Below are 21,232 nucleotides of genomic sequence, written 5' to 3' on the forward strand. Positions count from 1 at the left end.
AAGTTTGATATGTGCAAAAAAAAAAAAAAAAGATTTAATTTTAGACCTTATATTGTTGCATTTCATAATAAATCAGCAAGAATTAACAAGATTTGTGGGTTTGAGTAAGATGAAAGAAAACCTACATTTTCATAACTATAATTGACCCAATACTTTTAGCCAATGAATTTGTTGTCACCTCATTTTTCCATTTTTCACTTCTACATGTAGTTGAGGTTTATATGCCTCTTAATTCCTATGCATAGTAGAAGATATATATATTGGAAGCTATACATATTGTTGTGCACCACATGTAGAGTGTCATTCACACTTTTCTCAAATAATTTTGTAATGATTCTACTATCTTGTAACTAAAGTAAATATGTGTATGTGAGGGTATAGAGTAACAAATTGGGGTGGTTGTTAGTTTTGTGGGTTGAGAGTTGTAAGAACTATCCATGTGATACCCTTTGAAGAATGAAATGGAATGGATGATGTATTAGTTTCCCCCCAAGTTTATTGTGTTATGTTTGTTTTGTTTGCTATATTTATGATTGATGAATGACCTTCAGAAATAAAATAAATGTTTAAGATGCATATTCTATGTTTGTCTTATTTAAATATGTTCTTGTGATGTTTTCTAGTGTCTTAAATGACACCTTACCCTTCTAAGGTATTGAAAATGTCAATTCTAGTGGGATTTGTTGTTGCCTTGCACTCCAAACGTTGGCTCTAATATTTGGTGCCAACAATTGGTCCCATTGCTAGGACAACGATTTCTTGTAGAAAGGAATGTGGGCATGTCATGGAAGCCTTCAAGAAAGGATATCCAAGAATGGACGAATGAAATAAAAGTCGAATTTTCTTAGAAAGAGACTCAAAACTTGCAGGCAAACCTTGAATGGTGGAAATATAAAGGTATTTATTTAGTTAAACACAAGATCTTCTTTGTTGAGTTTCCTTATTTATTGCATGAGTGTACTACAAGGAAACTTAATTTGATATTTTTATGTTGAATTCATAAAATTGAGGTTTATAATCTATTGGCATTTTGATACAGGTGTTGTCCTTGATGGCAACTCACTCAGATGAAAGATCACAGTGTAGCATGTCAACATCAAAGAATTACATATCAGACTACAGAGAATGAAGAAAGATAGGTATACACAGATTCACCTTGACCAAGCTGCGTATACATGCAGGTTCATTGAACACAAGTAGCGTATACGTACACACACACTTACACAGAAGGAAAAGCGCGTATATGTCGGAAAACTAAATTTTTGGTCTGAGGTATTTGGTGCAAGGTATTTTGATCCATGGTATTGGTCCAAGATATTTGGTCAGAGGTATTGACCCTAGGTATTTGGTCCTAAGTGGTTTTGATCCATGGTATTGAGAAAGGCCTAAAACTATATAAGGAGGAGAAGATCATTAGGCCAAGGTGTGCAAGTATCGAATATCTGATGAAGTGTGAGATCTAGTATGCAGGTTATTAGCTTATGGTGTTTTGCTTGATCTGAACCAAGGATGAACCTTAGCGGTTGATGAGGGATAAGATCTAATGATGGATCGGGATCTTAAGGCTTGAAATGAATTATCATTATATGGTTTGATCATGTATAGTCTAGATTTGAATGTTGACGCATGTGTTATTCTGTAAATATTATGATCTTTGTATAACTAAAGTCTGGAATAGCTGCAAAATTATGAATTAATATTTACAAATGTGTACGTTGATTGGCTTTGATAAAAGCACGTATACACGTTGGTTCGACACATGGAAGTAGTGTATACCTTATGAAGTATGTTTCAGTTGTTTATGTTTGTTGTTGCAGAGTTCTAGGTTCTGCTTTGGGTTCTGGTGACTGTATTCTGGTGATAGTGTTCTGAATGATCAGATTCAGGTTATGGTGATTGAGTTTCAGTGATTGGTTGATGCAGATGTACTTGATGATTGTATTTCATTTATGATGTTGTTGATGGGTCCAGTATGAAAACTGAATGAAACGGGGCCTTCAAATTGTGGTGTTGTGTTCCAGGAGTATCCAGTCTGAAAATTCATGAAACGTGGTCCCTAGTAGAAGAGTGGAGTTTTCTGTAGGCTGGAACCTACATACTAGTAAACATATTAGCTAGTACAAGAGCTAGGGGGTTGTAGCTCCCTTCCAGTAGTAGCTGGAGAACGAGAGAAGGTTGTATCCTTCTGCAGGTGGGTGCCTGTGTACTGGTATGAGTCTGCACTAGTACAAGATTGTAAACAGATTTTCTTATTATTAAAAGAAGACAAAAACGACATCAGCAGGTGGTTTTTACTCACATTGGGTTTCCACCTTATATCTTGGTGTTCATGTGTGTTGTTTATGTGTGATGCTTTATTCTGTTTTTACTGCACTATCTAATAAATCTTTAATATACTGGTTAAAGTTCAATACATGATAAACTGTCTAAATCAAAAGTTCTTTGCATATACGTTGGTTGCTTTAAGTACAGTCGTGTGTACACGCTAGTTCACTTAGTTGAAGTAGCATATATAAATCTGTTTGGAAAATTACATTATTGATCTAATAATATTGATTCACCCCCCACCCCCCCGGTATTATTTCCATCAGAATCAAGAAAAGGTAGATTTTTTTAAAAACCTAGATAACAAATTGACCAATGTTATTGATTTGTGGTATGATTGTGTTATAGAAGGATTTTTGGGGAATTTTCTATTGATTGCAGCACAACTTTTAGCACAATTGAAAGACAACTTCATACGGCCAAGAGGAAGGTTATTGAAAAACATAACTTTATGGATTAAAATGTTGTTTGTTGAAACAAAAGTGATGTAGATGGATCTTGAGAGGATGGAAATGTATGCCCTCATAGAGTAGGGTGTTGGGGATCAAAAGATGTGGGATGAGATACAATATGTAGAGAGAGATGGTTTTAGAAGAGTAAAGGGAAAAACATTTGAATGATATGAAACAAGAAATGTGTCAAAGGAAGCTAATTGGAAGGTGCAATTGGTTAGATTGAAGGAGGGCAGAAGACATTTTAGGTAGTATTTGTGAAAATTTTGGCGCTATGAAATTATTCTACATCTCAGAAAATTTCGCTACAAAATTTTATTGCAGCAACCGGAAATTATTCTTCTAATTGTTAATTTATTTAACAAATTATTTGTTATGGAAAATACTAAATAAATCACATTGCAACTTTCACAGTTAAAACTGCGGAAAATAATAATGCTGGAAACTAAGAAAATTCTAGCACACATAAAAATTAAGACAATTATTTTTGGACAAATGTCCCCAGAAAAACTCAACTTGGGAAAATTGGTGCAGCAGTTGAGGTTTCTTATTATTATGAATCAATCATAAATTTTGAGTACAATATTGATGCCGAAACTGGAAATCCACTACAGGAAATTTGGCCACAAAAATTAGTAAGACAAATATTGTCTCACCTGTTACTAATCCAACTCTAAAATTGGCTATGAATGGGCTCCACGAAACCCCTGTGTCAGCCTTTGCGTCAAACCTGCACGGGCACTAGAATGCTCTGCATGGAATTGCAACTAATCAAGCCATATTTCCAATCCAGCCTCTGAGAATAATTTGATGGCACCTTCCGGAAATCTTCTCGGCCTCTAGCAACTGAATCGACCCTCTATCTAACCAAATCAAACTTTACCTCTGAAGCTTTGCACTATCCCTATGCAGCCTCACTAAGGAAACTCGACTCTCCAATAGATGACTCTCCGGATCTAGAAGAATTCCTCCGGACTCACTCTCTTTGCTTCATTACTGAAGCTCGAACTCTTCCAGCACTGTTGGCTCTCTGGAAAATCAAACTCTCCAAGGAAATCAAACTCTCTATAGTTCTCACAAGTGTGTTCTCCATCTACCCATCGACTTCTTATAATATTTTTTTGGACCTCCAACAACCAATATTAAAACTTAATCAAGAGATTATTTCCTTATTGATTCGTGTGAGTTTCTAGGATTCAGACCTCATCTCAATTAATTATGATTAATTAACCCATCTTCCTAAGTTTAGACTTAGGAAATAATTAAAAAAAATAGGCTAATAATCTAATTGAGATACTTCTAGGTGGAATTTCCAAAGATGATTTTGGTTTATGAAGATCTCATGTGTTTTAGCCTCTCCACAAAGTTTCAAGATTAGAACACCTATGATTCTATATAAACTAACACTCGCTCTTAAAGAGGAAGGTGTTCTCTCTCTCTAGTGCTACACATCCTGTCACAACACCTTGTTTCTATACCACCCTATATCACGTTGTTGATGTTTGGCTACTTCCCACCAACCACTGTGCAACTCTGAATTTGCATTTGTATTTTTGTTGACATTGCTAACTCTGCATTTGCACTGCAACTCCCTCTCATTTATTGTTGTTACAATTGAAAATACTGCAACTGAGAAGCATCCTAAATACTAAATCAATTGTGTTCAGTATGATGCATTTGTCTCCCGAGTCTTGACTATTACTAGATCCTGCACTGTCCACTGAAAATCTTTGTTGTTACTGACTCTGCCACTCTTCCACGCTGCACTACTGCCAATACTGCTATGCCCTTCTCTGCACATGACTATCACTAGTCTACGACTGTCACTCTGGAATTTGACTGCATCAATTATCACTGATCCATCCTGCTACTGAATATTGTGGGACCATGCATCGAGGTAATGATCCATTAGGAGGACACCTTAATGGACCCTACCCAATCTTTGCAATTTTGGGCTAGAGCTCCATGTCGCCCCACCTCACTCTTGGAGGTATGGTTTCCATCCTAGAAAAACCTTCCTCCAACCTGGAGGAAAACTTGTCTATCTCAACAGAAACTTCCGCTTGGTCCTTATTTTCCTTCTTATCCTTCTTCTTGAGAGGACAATGCGTACTATAGTGACCGAACTCACCACATCTCAAGCACTTGACCTTTGATGGGTCCTTCTTCTTCTTCTTCTCTCCCTGCCCCTGACCAGGACCCTCGGATGCTAGGGCCACATTTTATTCTTCCTTCTCACTCTTCATGCCCTTGTTATTGCTTCCACTGATGGTACTCTTCAACAAAGAACATCTAAACTCCTCCTATTGTAGATCGGCCCACATCTTGTCCCATCTTGGTAATGTGTCTCTTCCCAAGATACTTTGGAAAAACACTTGTCAATCCTTTGATACACTGTTTATTTCAAGTCGTACAAACTTTGTGAGTTGGGGTGCCTCCTTAGCAGTGCCTGCTAACTGATCACGGACCTCCTAAATCCTAGTTACAAAGCCATCTATGCTCTCGCCCTTCTGCATCCTTATGCTTCTCAACTTCTCCTGGAAAGAAATCTTTTGATGCTCGGAAGAACTCTGATATAGCATGGAGAGAGCATCCCACATTTCCTTAGTTTTCCCTTTTCCAACTACATGTGAGACTATATGATCTCGGACTCGATCCAAATAATATGCTTCGCCTTTTCCATTTCTTTTTTGTCCTCTTTCAGTTGATTTGCATCCTGGGGTATTGCTACCACATTGTCCACAAGCTTTCAGGCTATATTCATCTTGAAGAAAGAACATCCCAGCCTTCCAGATGACATAGTTGGAGGCTCCCTCCAACCTATCATGATCTCTAATTCTAGTTGTGGCCATTTCAATCTATCTAAAACTCCCTCTTTCCTTTTGTTTGGTTGTTGGCTCTACTATTCACACTCCCTTCTAGAGTGAGAAAATATGCTCTTATTTACTACCAATCTGCAACCAAAAAATAAAACTTCTGAAACTTGAAGTCCCCTAAGAGAGAATTTTCCTTTGTGTGTGATTTCCTCTTCCACTCGACATTGATTCTGCTACTGCAAATTGATGAAAAACCCTCTACATCCAACCAAGGAATCTTCTCAACAAAAACTTTGAGTTGTTGTTGCTCCCTTTGCCTACTAGAATCACTATTCTTGGCAAATAGAATTTTCTTCCACCCTGCAACTGAAAATTGAACCCTTGCCCCAACAATTCGTACTTCCTAGCTAGGCACTGTGCAACCTATTAGAATTTTGGTCTGTTGCTCCTTCTGAACAACAAAATTCTCTTCTTCCACTTCCGAGCTTCCTGTGTGATCAATCACGCTGGGTTGATACCATGTGAAAAAAATCGTCACTACGAAATTATTCTGCAGCTCGGAAAATTTCACTACAAAATTTTATTGCAACAACTGGAAATTATTCTTATAATTCTTAATTTATTTAACAATTTATTTGCTATGGAAAATACTGAATAAATCACACTTCAACCTTTACATTTAAAACTGCGGAAAATAATAGCTCTGGAAACTGACAAAATTCTAGCACACACACATAAAAATTAACACAATTATTTTTAGACAAATGTCCCCGGAAAAACTCAATTTGGGAAGATTGGTGCAGCAACTGAGGGTTTTTATTATTATGCATCAGCGAGAAATTCTAAGTACAATCTAGATGTTGAAATTGGCAATCCACTACAGGAAATCTGGACAAAAAAATTAGAGAGACAATATTGTCTCACCCAACACTGATCCAGCTACAAAATTGGCTTTGAATGAGCTCCACGAAACCCCTGCATCAACTTATGTGCCAAATATGCGCAGACTCTAGAATGTGTTGAAAATGCAACAAGAAAATCCTAATTTAATCTTGTCCTTGAATTAAACTGGGGATAAAATTGCAACTCCACGTCTCATGGCAACTTGTATTAGTTAACTAAGTTAATTAGACTTAGTTGGATCAGTTAATTCGAGTTGAAGGTCTAAATTGAGTCATGTAGAGTGTTGCCTACATTGTAGGAGCTCTAGTTGAGTTTATTTTGAGTTGTAATTAATTAATTTAGTTTAACTGAGTTAAAGTCAATTAAACTAGTTCCAACTATTGGAGGAACTAGTGGGAGGTCTAGTAGTGTGGTGTTGTCTGCAATGTAGTGTGGTGTTGTCTGCAATGTAGTGTGGTGATGTCTGTAGTGTAGTGTGGTGTTGTCTGCAGTGATCAACTAGTAAACTGATGATTCACTCATAAATAACTCATGCATGTCAAGTCTCATAGTTACCCAGTTGATATTGGAGTTCATGGACAGTGTACTATCAGTTATATAATCATCTAAATTGTATAGGTGGTGCATGCAGTCAAAGGAAGGCCTATGATGGATTGCGCAATTCCTTTGAGGAATTTCCCTAATTAATAGGGGGTTAATTCCCAAGGAAACAACGCAAGGAAACAGGGACTTGGGCAAGCGCTAAATTGGCTAAGTATTGGCCAAGGCTTGTCTAGGAAGTTGTGAGACAAATAGAGATAGTGCAAAGGTTGCTCGAGCTTGAGCAAAGAATTGTAATCTTCTCATATTTTCTGACTAATGCAATATATGGATAACAAGGGGTTTTAGTTTTGGCTTTCCCCAGGAAATCGTTGTGTAATATGTTGATTGAATTATTTTTCTTGTATGCTTCGTGATTTCGTGATCGTTTAATTGTTTCTGTTGATGAGTAAATTAGATTCAAGTCTATTGTTTTAGCATATTACAATTAGCAGTTTGAATATACAAGGAATTTCTACATGGTATGAGAGCATTAATCACTCTAGAAGAGGAGAATACGAGTTTGTCTTTTACAGGTGAAATCGAATGTGCAGTATCATACTTCTAATCCAACAAGATGTCGTTCTACAGACTAAGACTTGAATATGCCCTTGAGGGTAGTTTGAACTATACTGCTTGGAAGGACAGGATGGAGGCAGTTTTGGAAGGAAACGGGCTTAAGGAATTCATAGACAAAGATATTTCTAAGCCTGCAACAGCTAATTCTCAAGATCTGACAAAGTGGAGAAATTGTGTTGCAAATGCGAGAAGGATTTTGAGATCATATTGTCTCGAACCTCCACGGTAAGGAGACTCCATATGCAATGTGGAAGGCCCTGACAAACCCATTTCAAAATAGCAGTGACTACAGGACACTAGCACTAAAGGATAATCTCAGAAAAATCGAGGCGGAGAAAGGTGACACAATACCAAGGTTATTGATCAAGTTCACCCAATGTCAGGATGAGCTTGGAAGTGTCAGTGTTAATAGTTGCTGAAGACGATCTGGTCATCTTATCACTTCTAGTACTTCCCAAGACTGACACAGCTACTAGGACTCAGTAAATGAGAGGGAGAAGCTACCAGAGGGACAGTGTTTGTGGTCTGACTTGGTGCAAGAAGAGTTTTGGCAGAACACCTGAGATGGATCCTCATCCAAGCATGATGATGAGGAGAATTGTGCCTTATCTGGAAAGGCAAAGAAAGGGAAATGGAATTCATCCAATTCCAAATCAAATTCCACTTAGGGCAGAAAGAAGAAGGACATGTCGAATATTAAATGTTTTCATTGTCACATGTTGGGACACTATGCCACGAAGTGTTCGCACAAGAAGGATGGAAAGAATCCATCAAGAGGAGTGGTAGGTGAAGCTCTTACTTCACAATTCAAGTTGGATTGCACCCTCATCGCTTGCATGGTGACATCGGTGATGGGTAGTGTGTGGTATCTAGAGAGTGGAGCCTCATTCCATATGACTAGCAACAAATAATCCTTTAGTGACTTGGAGGAGAAGGACCTCCAGATGCACATCGAAATGGGAGATGATGGGAGGTATAGCGCGACCGGCATTGCTACTATTACCTTTCAGAGGGAGTTTGGTTCTCCTCTCACATTAAAAGATGTCATGTATATTTCAGGTTTGAAGAAGAATTTGGTTTTAGTTTCCATATTGGAGGATTGTGGCTACAATGTGATATTTAGCAAAGGAAAGGCTTTCCTTTGTCACACAGCCTCAGGACAAGTGAAGCGGATCGGAGTTCGGGTAAAGAACCTCTACAAATTGGATGTAGAAGACGGTGTTGCTTTGAGCACTGATCTGAAATGATCATAAGTTAAAACCGATTTAGAATTGATTAGCCATTGACGAACTGATTATTAACTGAAAGTGCGGAAATCGAGAGAACTTCTTGAGAAGAAATACTTTACGGCCGCTGATAAAACATAAGTAAGATGCAAAACAGTAATGAAAACATAAAATACATAATGATACCAGACAACAAGATTGATTACGGAGTTTGTCCCTGATGGACTACGTCTCCGAGTCCACTTTCAAGATGGGTGACCGCTTTATTAGGATTGAAATAGAAGAGGTCGATTACACAGAGATTTGGCCAAACTAAATGTACACGCAGGCACTTCTGGTCACTATTAAAGGATAGCTCTCTGAACCAGCTTTCCAACACCTATCACGGTTCCCAATTCTGACTCTGGATGCTCTTGTTACACTGAAAACAAAAAAAACTATGACCTCTAGAACCTGCATACAAATTCTAAAACCACTCTAATGCCTTCAATGAGTAAATTGCCTTTAAAAATGCCTAAGAAAACACTCCAACCTCCTCAGGATGAGTTTGGGATGAATAAGCTACATTATGGGGTTGTTTTGAGTCTTAGTCTAGTCAGGAGCTGACACATAAGATAGGTTTCATGGTCTTCGAATTAATATTTAAACAAACTACAACCAAAACCCATTTTTAAACCTTATGATAAAATAAACCCGATGGTGGCTTGCTGACTGAGCGGCGGAGGTTGACCGCCCGCATGTGAACAGGGTGGTCTAACTGTTGTTTGACACATGTGGTTTATTTGCCCGACATTTCCAGATGGTTGACAGTGACAGCGCTATGTGAATAGCGCATTCCTTTGGCGGTTGTGGCAATGGCTGGCGGTGAACTCCAACGGTTACCTGAATGTTCCGGTTGTTGCTCACATGTTAACATTCCTCGCGCAGTTTCCAAGCTGACGGTTAATTGTAACCCTTACCCGCTTACCTACTCACATGTCACAGGTTACGGTTTCATATCCGCTACGATTAGTTGTAACCTTTGCTGTTGTCAACACACCACTCACATGTTTACGGTTCCGATGTGGTTTAGTTTTGCAGTTAGGAACTGTGTCATTTGTTTTGTAATGTTTTACAAAGGCTCGAGAGTGGGTTTAGAGTTAGGTTTAGGTGTTTAGGTTTGCATTAGGTTTTTAAACATGTTTTAACCATAGGTTTGTTGCATAGGACTTTTAGCATAGGTTTAATGCAATGAGTTAGGTTCCCATTTAGGGTGGTTACCTTTAGTTAAATAAACCATATATAACAAATTGTCACATTGTGACATTGATTTGGACCATAGTTCCACCATGAATAACTTACAACAAAACCAACGTCGGAAGAACTAAAGAACACTGGCGAAGTTGACGAAGCTGAAGACGACTTGAACTATCCGGATACACTGGACTGACAAGATCCTCCTGGATCAATCCTCTCTACTTGAAAGTTTTTGTACCACAAAATTTTGATTTTAAGCAGATACCAGGCGAGGTACAGTTCCCTCACTTTTCTGATCTCCATCCACCTTGCCTTGCTCGGATTCATGCCCTTGAGTCCTACTCAAATATACTCAACGTCTCCATGCCTCGAAGATCGAATCTTCCTGTCCAAGATGATATCTTCCTACAAATCATTCATATACTCAGGTGCCAAATCATCAATAGTCGAAATCTGTGTATCTTCCTCGGGATCCATGATCATCGAAGGTTCATACAATTTCATATTTTCCACATTTACAACTGAGTAAATTTGCATGTAAGGAGGTAAATTTAATTGAAAAGCATTATTTCCAATCTTTTCCATAATATTGAAAGGGCCATACCTGATGGGTTTTAGTTTCTTACCTTCTCCTTTCAACTTGTCTTTACTAATATACAACCATGCATGATCGCTGACTTGAAAATGATGATCGACTCGATGCTTGTCATGGCGCATTTTATACTTGGCCTGACTCTTCTGTAATTGATCCTGCACTACTGCATGTATCTGTTGTATCCGTTGAATGAACTTAACTTCTTTGTTTGCATCATCATGTTCACCCACTTTATCCTCTTCACCAAACATGAAGTCCATTGGTGACTTTGGTAGATACCTAAAATATGTTTCATATGGAGATTGATTAGTGGATGAATGTAAGGCTCGATTGTAAGCATGTTGCACATAAGATAAAGATTCATCCCACAATTTAGGATGTTTACTGCAATACCCTCGGAGAATATGTATGATTGTCTTGTTCACCACTTCAGTTTGTCCGTTGGTTTGTGGATGAAAATTTGTGCTCTTCTTCAGCTTTGTGTCCATGAGTTCCCATAAAGTGGACCAAAATTCTCCTACAAAACGAGTGCCTCGATCAGAAATAATAGAAGTAGGTAACCCAAAATGAACCCATACCTGATCGAAGAACACCTTTGCAATATGTTCAGTTGTCACTTTCTTTTTGCATGGAACAAGAATACACATTTTGCTGAATCTGTCAACCACAACATATAGGTAATCATGCCCTCTCCTGGACATAGGAAGTCCTCCAACAAAATCCATGGAAATATTGTCCCATGGTCACAAAGGTACTGGAAGTGGCATGTATAAACCAATCTTTCGATTGCCTGGTTTGTTGGTCGAACACATCACACATCCTTTAATTTATTTAGCAACAGTTTCATACATACGAGGCTAGTGACAATACCTTTGAACTTGTGACATTGTTTTGCTTACTCCAAAATATGCGAGAAGAATGTGCTTCCCAGACAACATGCACTCTTTCTGTCTGTGGTATGCATAACTTACCCAGATGATATAACAACCTGTCATGAACATGATAATTGATTTCCTCCACCTGAGCACCATGAGTTAGTGATTCATAAATATCTTTGAAATCAGTATATGTTCTATATTGTTCTATATCACTTTCATGCTTTAAAGAACTACTATGTAGAACTACAGAAGCATTCAAAGATGGCCTAGATAACATATCGGCTACATTGTTTGTGACACCTTTCTTGTACTTAATTACTAAGTTAAATTGCTGAAGAAATCCCATCCATCTATAATGACGAGATTTTTGCAACTTAGTTTGAGACTGTAAGTACTGAAGCGGTTGATGATCTGTGCGAATCTTGTTTCCTTACCCATTAAATAATGTTTCCATTTCTTAACACTTTCAACCAAAGAAAATAGTTCTTTATCATATGTCGGATAATTCATTACTGCCTTAGAAAAAGTTTCTGAATGAAAACAAATTTGTTTCCCGTTTTGAAGTAAGACTGTACCCATTGCATAACCACTAGCATATGTTTCAATTTCAAATGGTTTTTGAATATCTGGTAAAGCTAAGATTGGTGTTGTGACTATTTTCTTCTTAAGTGCATCAAAAGATTTTTTTTGTTTACCTCCCCATTGAAAGGGAACTTTAGAACTTGTTAAAGCATGTAACGGTGAAGCAATCAAAGAAAACTGAGCAATAAATTTTCTCCAATACTGAATTGCACCTAAAAAACTTCTAACTTCAGTCACATTCTGTGGTCTTGGCCACTTAAAAATCACATCGATTTTAGCTGGATCTATTTTTAAACTTCCACCTCCAACTATGTAACCAAGATAATTTAGTGAAGTTTTCCCAAACTCACATTTGGAAAGTTTAAGGTACAATTTTTCTCTGTTCAATACGTGAAAAACCTGCTTAACATGTTCTTCTATATTGGAACTGAAAATCAGAATGTCATCTAAGTATATTATGACAAATTTACCAGTGTATGGGCGGAAAGCATCATTCATAACCCACATGAAAGTTTCTGGTGCATTACACAAACCAAAAGTCATTGCCAACCATTCAAATAGTCCTTGTCTAGTTTTGAATGCAGTCTTCCAAATGTCATTTTATGCTATGCGGATTTGATGATACCCACTTCTTAAATCTAACTTAGTGAAATAGATAGAATTTTTCAATTGATCAAGTAAATCATCTATCCTGGGAAGAGGATACCTATTTTTTATTGTTATCTTGTTTAAGGCCTTGAAGTCGACACACATTCTCCATGTTCTGTCTTTCTTAGGAACCAAACTTATGGGTGAGCCACATGGATATGAACTAGGTCGAATAAAACCTTTTTTAACCAATTCTTGTATTTGTTTCTTTATTTCTTCGTTCTCTATAACTAATAGGCGATACATTCTAATTTTAGGAAGAGGGGCATCTGACATTAATTGTATTTCGTGTTGTATTTCTCTTTTAGGAGGAATATTTTTTGGTTCCTTAAATAGATTTTGAAAAGAATCTCCCACTTTAACCAATATATCTTTGAACTGAGATTCACAACCTGAAAAAGCATCTTGTCGATCCTTATGTTGTTCTTTCACAACCATAAGTACATATTTCTTACTTGAACTTATTAATCTCTTCATTTGATTAACTGAAACTAAATCCAAGTGTGTTTTAAGTTTATGTGCCCTGACAATAAATTCAATCCCATCTTTCTTAAGATGATATTTATGCTCTTTCCTATAAAACACTACATCACGATCATAGAGATAAGGACTTCCTAGCACTACTCCACATATATCTTCTAGAATCACATCTAAATCTACTTCATCAATGTAGTGATTTGTTATGGCAAATTTTAATCGACATTGCTTTGTGACATTAATCTGAGTCTCTTTATTCAGCCAACCTAGAGGGTATGGTCTTGGATGATTATGTGTCTCCAAACCCAATTTCTTAACTAAATCTTCAGATATTAAATTTGTCTGTGATCCACTGTCAAATAATGTATCTATTTTTGTGTGCTTAGAAGTTATCCTTATGTGAAATAATTCAACCCTTTTATCCTCATTTAGATGATTTTGGTTTGAAGAAGGTATAGAAGTGCTAAAACTTGAACCAGTATCAGAAGTTTTACCTGTTGAAACCATTACGGTTATTTTACCTTCATCACCTGAGTTGGAGCCCAAATCTTATTGGATTGTTGTATTGGCCTTCTTTTCACCTTTCTTCTTCTGAAACTTCTTCAGTTTGAGTTCTAGGTGAAGTTTCCAACATTTGGACTCATCATGTCCGATCCTCTGGAAATGAGTACAAGTAGGTCCTTCACCTACCTTCTGAGTTGTCGTTGATCTCTTTCCCTTCATATTACCCTTCTTCTTGCTGTATTTGGAATCCTTGATTTCCAATTGTCTGGATGGTTTTTGTGAAAACTTGAATGGTCTGCCACCTGATTCAATATGTATGGCCTGAACACACACTTCATCAAAATGATCAGGATTAAGCATCAATAATGTATGCTGCAAATATGAATGTAAACTGCCAATGTATTTTAATAAAGTTTCACGTGTCTCCAATGAAATACCAAATGCCAATGCTTTCTTTCTGAACTCCTAAGTAAACTCCTAAACAATCTACCCTTTACCATGCCACAGATGTTGCGAATCAATAACAACTTGTTGCATGTATCCCAAAGGATAGAATTATTTCCTAAGAGCTTTTAAAAACTTAGACCATGAAGAGATGATTTTTCCTTTTCGTTTTACATCTATTTGAGTTTTACTTTCCCACCAGATTAAAGTTGTTTCCCCCATTCTAAGTGTAGCTAACTGAGTTTTCGTTTTATCGTCAGAGATGTTCTAAATACGAAAATACACTTCTATCTGTGTAATCCAGTTATCTAACTTTTCAGGATTCATTTCACCAGCATAAATAGGTAATTCAAATTTTACATCAAGTTTCAAAAGAGATATTTTCTTAGGTTTATTTTCTGTTTCAGATTTTGCACTGGAAGAAGAAGAAGAATATGATGATGGAGATTATGGAGGTTGTTAACACCCAGGTTGTTCCCTTTGACTCTAAGGGAATACGGCCGGGGTAACCACTAACCAATCTTTGGATTACAGTGCCTAGCCACACTGTAATCAGAGAGGGCTCTCTCTTTATAATTTGTCTCTGTTCTGTGGAGATTTTAGGCTAGATATGAAATGAGGGTGCTTAGTTTTATGCTTTGGTTGAGGGATATCTTTCTGTATTTGAAGTGTGCAATCTGCAGATGAGTTTATTTCATTGGGCAATGGAGTCTGTGGCTGCAAATGTTTAGAAACCTTGAGATGATTTACTGAAATTACAAGGCCATTTAAATACTTCACATAACAAAGTTAGATTATGATGGTGACATGTGAACAACCAGTGAAAAGCATTCAAGAATTTTCCACTGAGCTGGGGTGTGGGAAAGAGATAGATGCCTCAGGAGCAAACTTGAATTCCTGAAATATTTATCACAGTGAAAGATATAGCTTGAAAGTGTAGCAATTAAGAATTACACCTTATTTACTCTATCTGAAGAAAACATTTATAACAGCTTAGATTGAGTTCAGGGTAATCTGTGATCAAATCCTGGAACTATTCTTTTACTTTGCCATTAAGTGTAAAACTCATAAACATGAAAGAAGATGAAAGACTAGAAAACATATAACACAGAGTTTTAAAGAAGACTTATTGTGCTATGAAACATGCAGGAATCCTGTAACATTCAGCCAGCCACCACAGTGCATCAAGGAACACAGAGCTTTGGAAATTCCATCCACCTTTTGTATTATTTCTCTGAGAGTTGTACGGCAACGGAAATATAGAAATGAAATCAACAACAACCCCTTGCAAACTCCTGCGAAGGGGACTTTATAGAAATGTTTATACAAAATATCTCAGGCATTGAGTCATCTGAGAGAGAAATATTTTCATTACTTCGTACAGAAAAGTAGAAAAGAAGTTATTACAGCTTTGAATACAACATAACTGCTCTTTAAGTTTGTCAGAGGATATTTTGACCTTTGGAGGTCACTGAGTCGGTTGGAACGCTTTGCTTTAATGCTGGAAAATGTGTCTTTACGTTTGTTGCGCTGTATCTTCTCGGCCCTGCCACCTGTGACTGTGCTTGCTGCTGTGGTGACCGAATAGCCCTGCTGAGTTGGCTCAGCCTTTCATCCTTCCTTTGTATGCTTATCTACCAAAATTTTCCGTGTGTATGATCACTTATAATTTTGAAAAAACTTAACATTACAGGTTCTGGCTTGATAATATTAGCTGTGTCAATCTATTCCAAACTTCCTGTGTGGGCAATTGGTGCTTCACAATTGCCTCTATGGTTTCATCTACTTCTGTATATTTATAGAAATTTGGAGGCACATCGAACAGATGACTGATCTCGTTCATGATGAAAAACAGGTTTTCCACCCTATTGTAGAGAGTCTGCCCTGATGCTGGCCCTGATTCTGCTGAAGTGCTGGGCTGTCCTGCAATTTGACTTGCAGCAAAGGCATTGACCCTTTTAGCATAATTTTCATGGGTAAGCAGTCTTCCCACACTGCTTAGTATGCTGGGGAGGCCTCTGTTTTGTAATACCTGAAACCTGTCCATGAACCTGTTGATTTCGGTCTGCATATCTTGGGTTCTCCTTTCTAATGTTCCAACCAGGTTTCTTAATGTCAGGACCCTTTTAACCATTGAGATTGTCTCAGTCCTGTGAGCAATTCCCATGGTGGTCAGTTGAGAGCTTGTCCTGTTATTTAATATGTTGATCATCCTATTGGCAGCATCAGGCATGTTGCCAAGGCTTGCTCTTGCTCTGTGTATCTCCCTATTTGCCTTTGTAATGAGCGCTGACTGCTCATCTATGGTTTCAATGAATTGCCACTGATCAGTAATGGACTGGCCAATATTGGCCCATAGGACTGTTTTGAGCTCTGCTGTTACCTTATCAAGTGTGAGCTCTTTCTCAAGCTCAGTTATTCTCTTTTTGAGAGCTTTTATATCTCTTTCTCTCTCAGCCACATTCTGTTTGCTCTTATCATATCTTTCATTTACTTTAGCCAAAGATTCTTTGGCTTGATTAAGCTCTAACATTTGAGCTTCCAGGACTTGAATCTCATTTTGAAGCTTCTGCATGTCCAGACTATGAGTTGCTCTGTTGTTGGTGCTGTTGTCGATGTAGTTGGTGTTGTTGGTTCTGTCTGTTGAGGAGGAGGAGTAATAATGGGAGCAGTTTCCTCAAGGTTGATTACTTCAGGAGGAGGCTGGGAGGTTTGACCTTCTTCTCTTTGTTTCAAGGCTGCCTGTAATGCTGCCTTTGCAGCCTCTGATTCTCCCAGCTTTTCTTGAGTTTGGATTAGCTGCTTGTACAGAGATACCAACAAGTTTGTGGCCTCTTGATCATGTCTTTGCTGGGCAACATCATCTGTTTGAGGGTGAATTGTTGCTGGGAGTTTGATCTTTCTCCTCAAAGCTGCCATGTCTGCATCCCTCAACTTTAATATCTCTTGTATGCCCTTGATATCTTTGGGATCATGCCCAATCTCTATGATGATGTCTTCTAAGGACCTAATTCTGTTGTCCTTTGCTTGAGAGGATGCTTTCTCCAACTCAAGCTGAGCAGCTGTGTTGTTAAGGCTACTTTGTAGCCTGTAATTATCCAATGTTTGGTCTGCCAGGGAAGCATAGACCATCTCACCCGTTTGCTTATGCAGTTCTATTTTGTCCATTGGGTGGATATCCTTGGCAAGGACCTCCAGGTTGGTCCTCAAGTAGTCAGAGGCAGATTGGGGCTGCACTGCTGTTGGCATAAAATGACTCATGATCATTTTGCCTTCCTGCACATCATATGCAGACATGAGTCTTTGTTGATTGGTGGGAGCCATGTTTAACAGATGGTTATACAGTTGTATTTTGATGGGCTCATTTCTCCTCTTAATGTTGATGAACTGTTGTTTAATGCTGAGTCCACCTTCCCTTTGCTGATTTGAGGAACTCACTTCTCCTCCCATTGCTCTATCCTGTTCCTGTTGAAAGGAACTTGCTGATGCTTCCCTGTTGGGTGGGACCATACCAAAAGACTGTCCCATTGGCATTTCTTCCTCTGAGAAGGGATTGATTCTCTGTCTTTTCTCCCCATGAGTTGTTGATGTTGTAAGGGGAGTCTCTCTGTCCCTTTTCCTGCTTGTATCCTCCTTTTGTGGAGTTTGGAGGATTGATGCCTCAGCTGAAGTTTCTTGCCTTGGAGGCACAGTTTGTTCAGTGGATTTAGGGGCTTCCACTGTTTGCTCTTGCTGGACAGGCTGCTCCTGTCTTTGTTCTTCTTGTTGTTGGTGTTGTGTTTGTTGCTGCACTTCCTGCTGCATCATTTCTTCTTGTTGTTGGACTAGTGTTTCCATTTGATCTTCAGTCATAGGAGGTGGTTGTTCCATCTGCTTTTCTTTGCCTTTGTTGGATGTATGTGGAGTATTCATGGCAGCTTGCTGATGTGTTGTTGAGGATGAGGCAGCTGCTCCAAGTTGTCTTTGATATGAGAGGGGAACCTGTCCACAGGTTTCCAAGTCAGCTTCTTTTTGAATATTTCTAGCCTCTCTTTCTAGCAGCTCTTCACTAGTAATTTCCTCTTCTAGGGTGCCCTTTTTCCAGCTCAATGCATTGGCATACTGCTCAATCTCAGGCAGCCTCATATGTGCATAGCTACCCAATTTGTATTTTATCCTCCTGAGGGAAACAAAATGATTGGGGTCATAGGGTATCCATTCAAAACTAGTTTGCAGTTTGAGGACCTCTAGGATATTATTTGCCTCTTTCCATCCCTCCTCTCTTTTGTTATATAGGAAAGGGCCCAGCTGGCTCCTTACCTTCAACTGTGCCTTCTTGTTCTTGCTTTGGAAGTGGAGGTAGTCGGCATTCCCAAATTGCCTGAAGTATTCTAGGGCAAAAAGTCTCATAGGGACATACCTTGGCAGCCAATAAGGCTTCAACTCACAGCCATATACTCTGATCACTGTGTGGTGTTGGTAAAAGTACCAATTACCAATGTTGTAGGTTTTGGAGAGATGGAGAACTCTCCTCATGTCATCAGTTAACCTTGGAGGAGAAACACCATTCAATAATGTCATAGCTGGATGAATGAACAAGTCTATGAACTCACAGTATGTGTATGGTGATACAGAGGTGCAATGAAAAACTGAGGTCCAAAACACAACTGACCTTGGATTCCCCTGGGCATTAACTTGCTTCAGGGGAATGAGGAAGCTGCCTGGTTGATAAAACAAGAATAGATGGTAAATGTATGAAGTGTATCTGAACAGTCTTTCCCTTTGCAGATTCATTAGCTGGTCATGGATCCTATCTGCAATATATGTGGCATAGTCATAATGTACAGCTGGAGGCTTTCCAGGAGAGAATATAGACAGCATTGCCATTATACTATCATCCACATCCTCCACTCCCCTGAACCCTAGGACATAGCTGATCAAATCCACTAGCATTCTGCCCAATTCATTTAAGTATGCATATCCAATAGGAGGAGTTCTGATGGCTTCAGAGCTTGGTTGTATGAACAGCTGATTGCTTTTGATGATCTGGTCATTTGACAACTTAGTCCTCTTCTTTATCAAGTTCTACATGTAGAGGGGGGTCAATGGTTTTGCAGTGTGGAAATGCAGCATCTCATTTATGCTCTCTGGGGTGATATGGAACAGAATTGAGCCTGTGGGGCTGAGAACAGCTCTTTGGCATGGATCATAGCACTCCTGGCATCTGTGGATCAATTCTGGCATAGGATTTACCTGGGGGAGGTTGTAGATGGGCAGGTTTGAGTCCCAAATGCTTAGGATATCAGCTCCACTAAGGTGCTGGGATTTCAACTCATTTAGCATCTGAATATTATATTTAGAGCCTAATGGAAAATAGTCTAACATCTGATAATCCACATATCCCAGAGCTTTCCATTCTAACTCCCTTTGAGGGGTGTTGAGAGGCTTGATGTTCAGTGCAATTGGAGTTTCCATGGTCTATTAAGCTTCTGACTTGCAGGTGAACTGGTTGAAGTAAGCAAAACAACACAGAGGTGATTCCTTTCAATGGAAGTGTGAATTTCAAGGACCAGAGGGTGAATTGAGCACACAACAATTGAAATATTGTTTAACGGATTGATAAAAATAAATAGCAAGGCTGACCAAAACTTTTCTAAGGTGAATTTAGCCAGCAGAGGTTTCTAGCTCACGATTGCGCGAGCTACCTGCGAATTCAGGTTGATTCAGTCAAATGCAGGTTTCGTAAACTGTTTGTTGCCTTGCCAGAGGGAAATAGGTACAGGTTACTGGATACTAGACGGTGAATTCAGTGTTTTAACACTCCCTTAACAGTTTGTTTGTAGAAATTTGGATAAAAACCAGGTGCAGAGAATAATTTCGAGAAATACCTTGCGGATTGCCACTGACAGTTGCAAATGCAGGTACGACGGAGGCGCCCGCGGTTTCAGAGTCGAATGGTGCAGGTTGGCGCTGGTATGTTCGTCAAATACATGCAGGAATAACAACAGTCTCTTTCGGCAAAAGTAGAAAAAAAACATGAAATTTTGGCCTAAAAATAGATTTTTGTCATATTGGCGCCTTTTTGGGATGACGTCAGCATGACGTCATCGGGTGGGGTCGGAGTCGGATGACGTCAACATGACGTCACCGGGTGATGTGGCAGGTCCTGGTTGGTCCATGGATATGCTGAAGTGGCGGACATGTCAGCGAAGGGACGAACGAATGAGGTGATGCGACGGCGGGGTGGCAGCGACGTGGCTCTGACGTGGGCATGACATGGGACCAGCAAAACCGGGCGGTAAGTGCAACAGTGGTAACGGTTTTCTCGGACCGCTTACAATACGGCCCCGGTTTTGTCAGAGGCCGCTCCGAGAGACTGAGAAGGTGACGCGTGGCCGAGGACTGACGTAACCCTTCGTCAGTTTCTCGGGTACTAACTTTCGGGCGTGGGGACCAACCCGATATGCATAAGGGTCGTCCGATCAGAGGCGCTCGATCGAACGGCTGACGGGTTGATGAAGTGATCGAGCGATATGGAAGGGGGGCGGGATATAAAAATATATTTTTTGGGATGCGCGCTTAGCGGAAGACCATTGGGGTATGAAGGATTTCGATGGTTTTTTAATATATTTTCAATAAAACCAATATAGCGCCCGAACCATTGGATAACATAAAAAATGGGTTTTTTATGAATAGTTTTGTCAAAATGCGCCCGGTGCTTAGACTTTGGATAAAGGAGAAAAGTGGGTTTTTAGAGTATTTTTGCCAATGAAGCAGGTTAAAGGGACAAAAGGGGTTTTTAGCAAGGTTTTTTGGGGATTTTTTGGGTTTTTCTGAGCAGAGGGAAGGTGAGAGCTTAGGGGAGAGGTTGTTGCTCATAACCAGAGGTTAGAGCAGCCCCAGGACAGGGTTGACCACAGTCCCAGGTGGACTAAAGTCTCCCTTTAGACAGACATATTTAGCTATAATGCTAGAAGGAGGATATTCATAGAATGCTTTGGGGGTTTAT

The sequence above is a fragment of the Pinus tabuliformis genome, chromosome 5_1, assembly GCF_031772625.1.
Source record: "Pinus tabuliformis cultivar Carrire ecotype Pingquan chromosome 5_1, CPIR1, whole genome shotgun sequence".
NCBI classification, from domain to species: Eukaryota; Viridiplantae; Streptophyta; class Pinopsida; order Pinales; family Pinaceae; genus Pinus; species Pinus tabuliformis.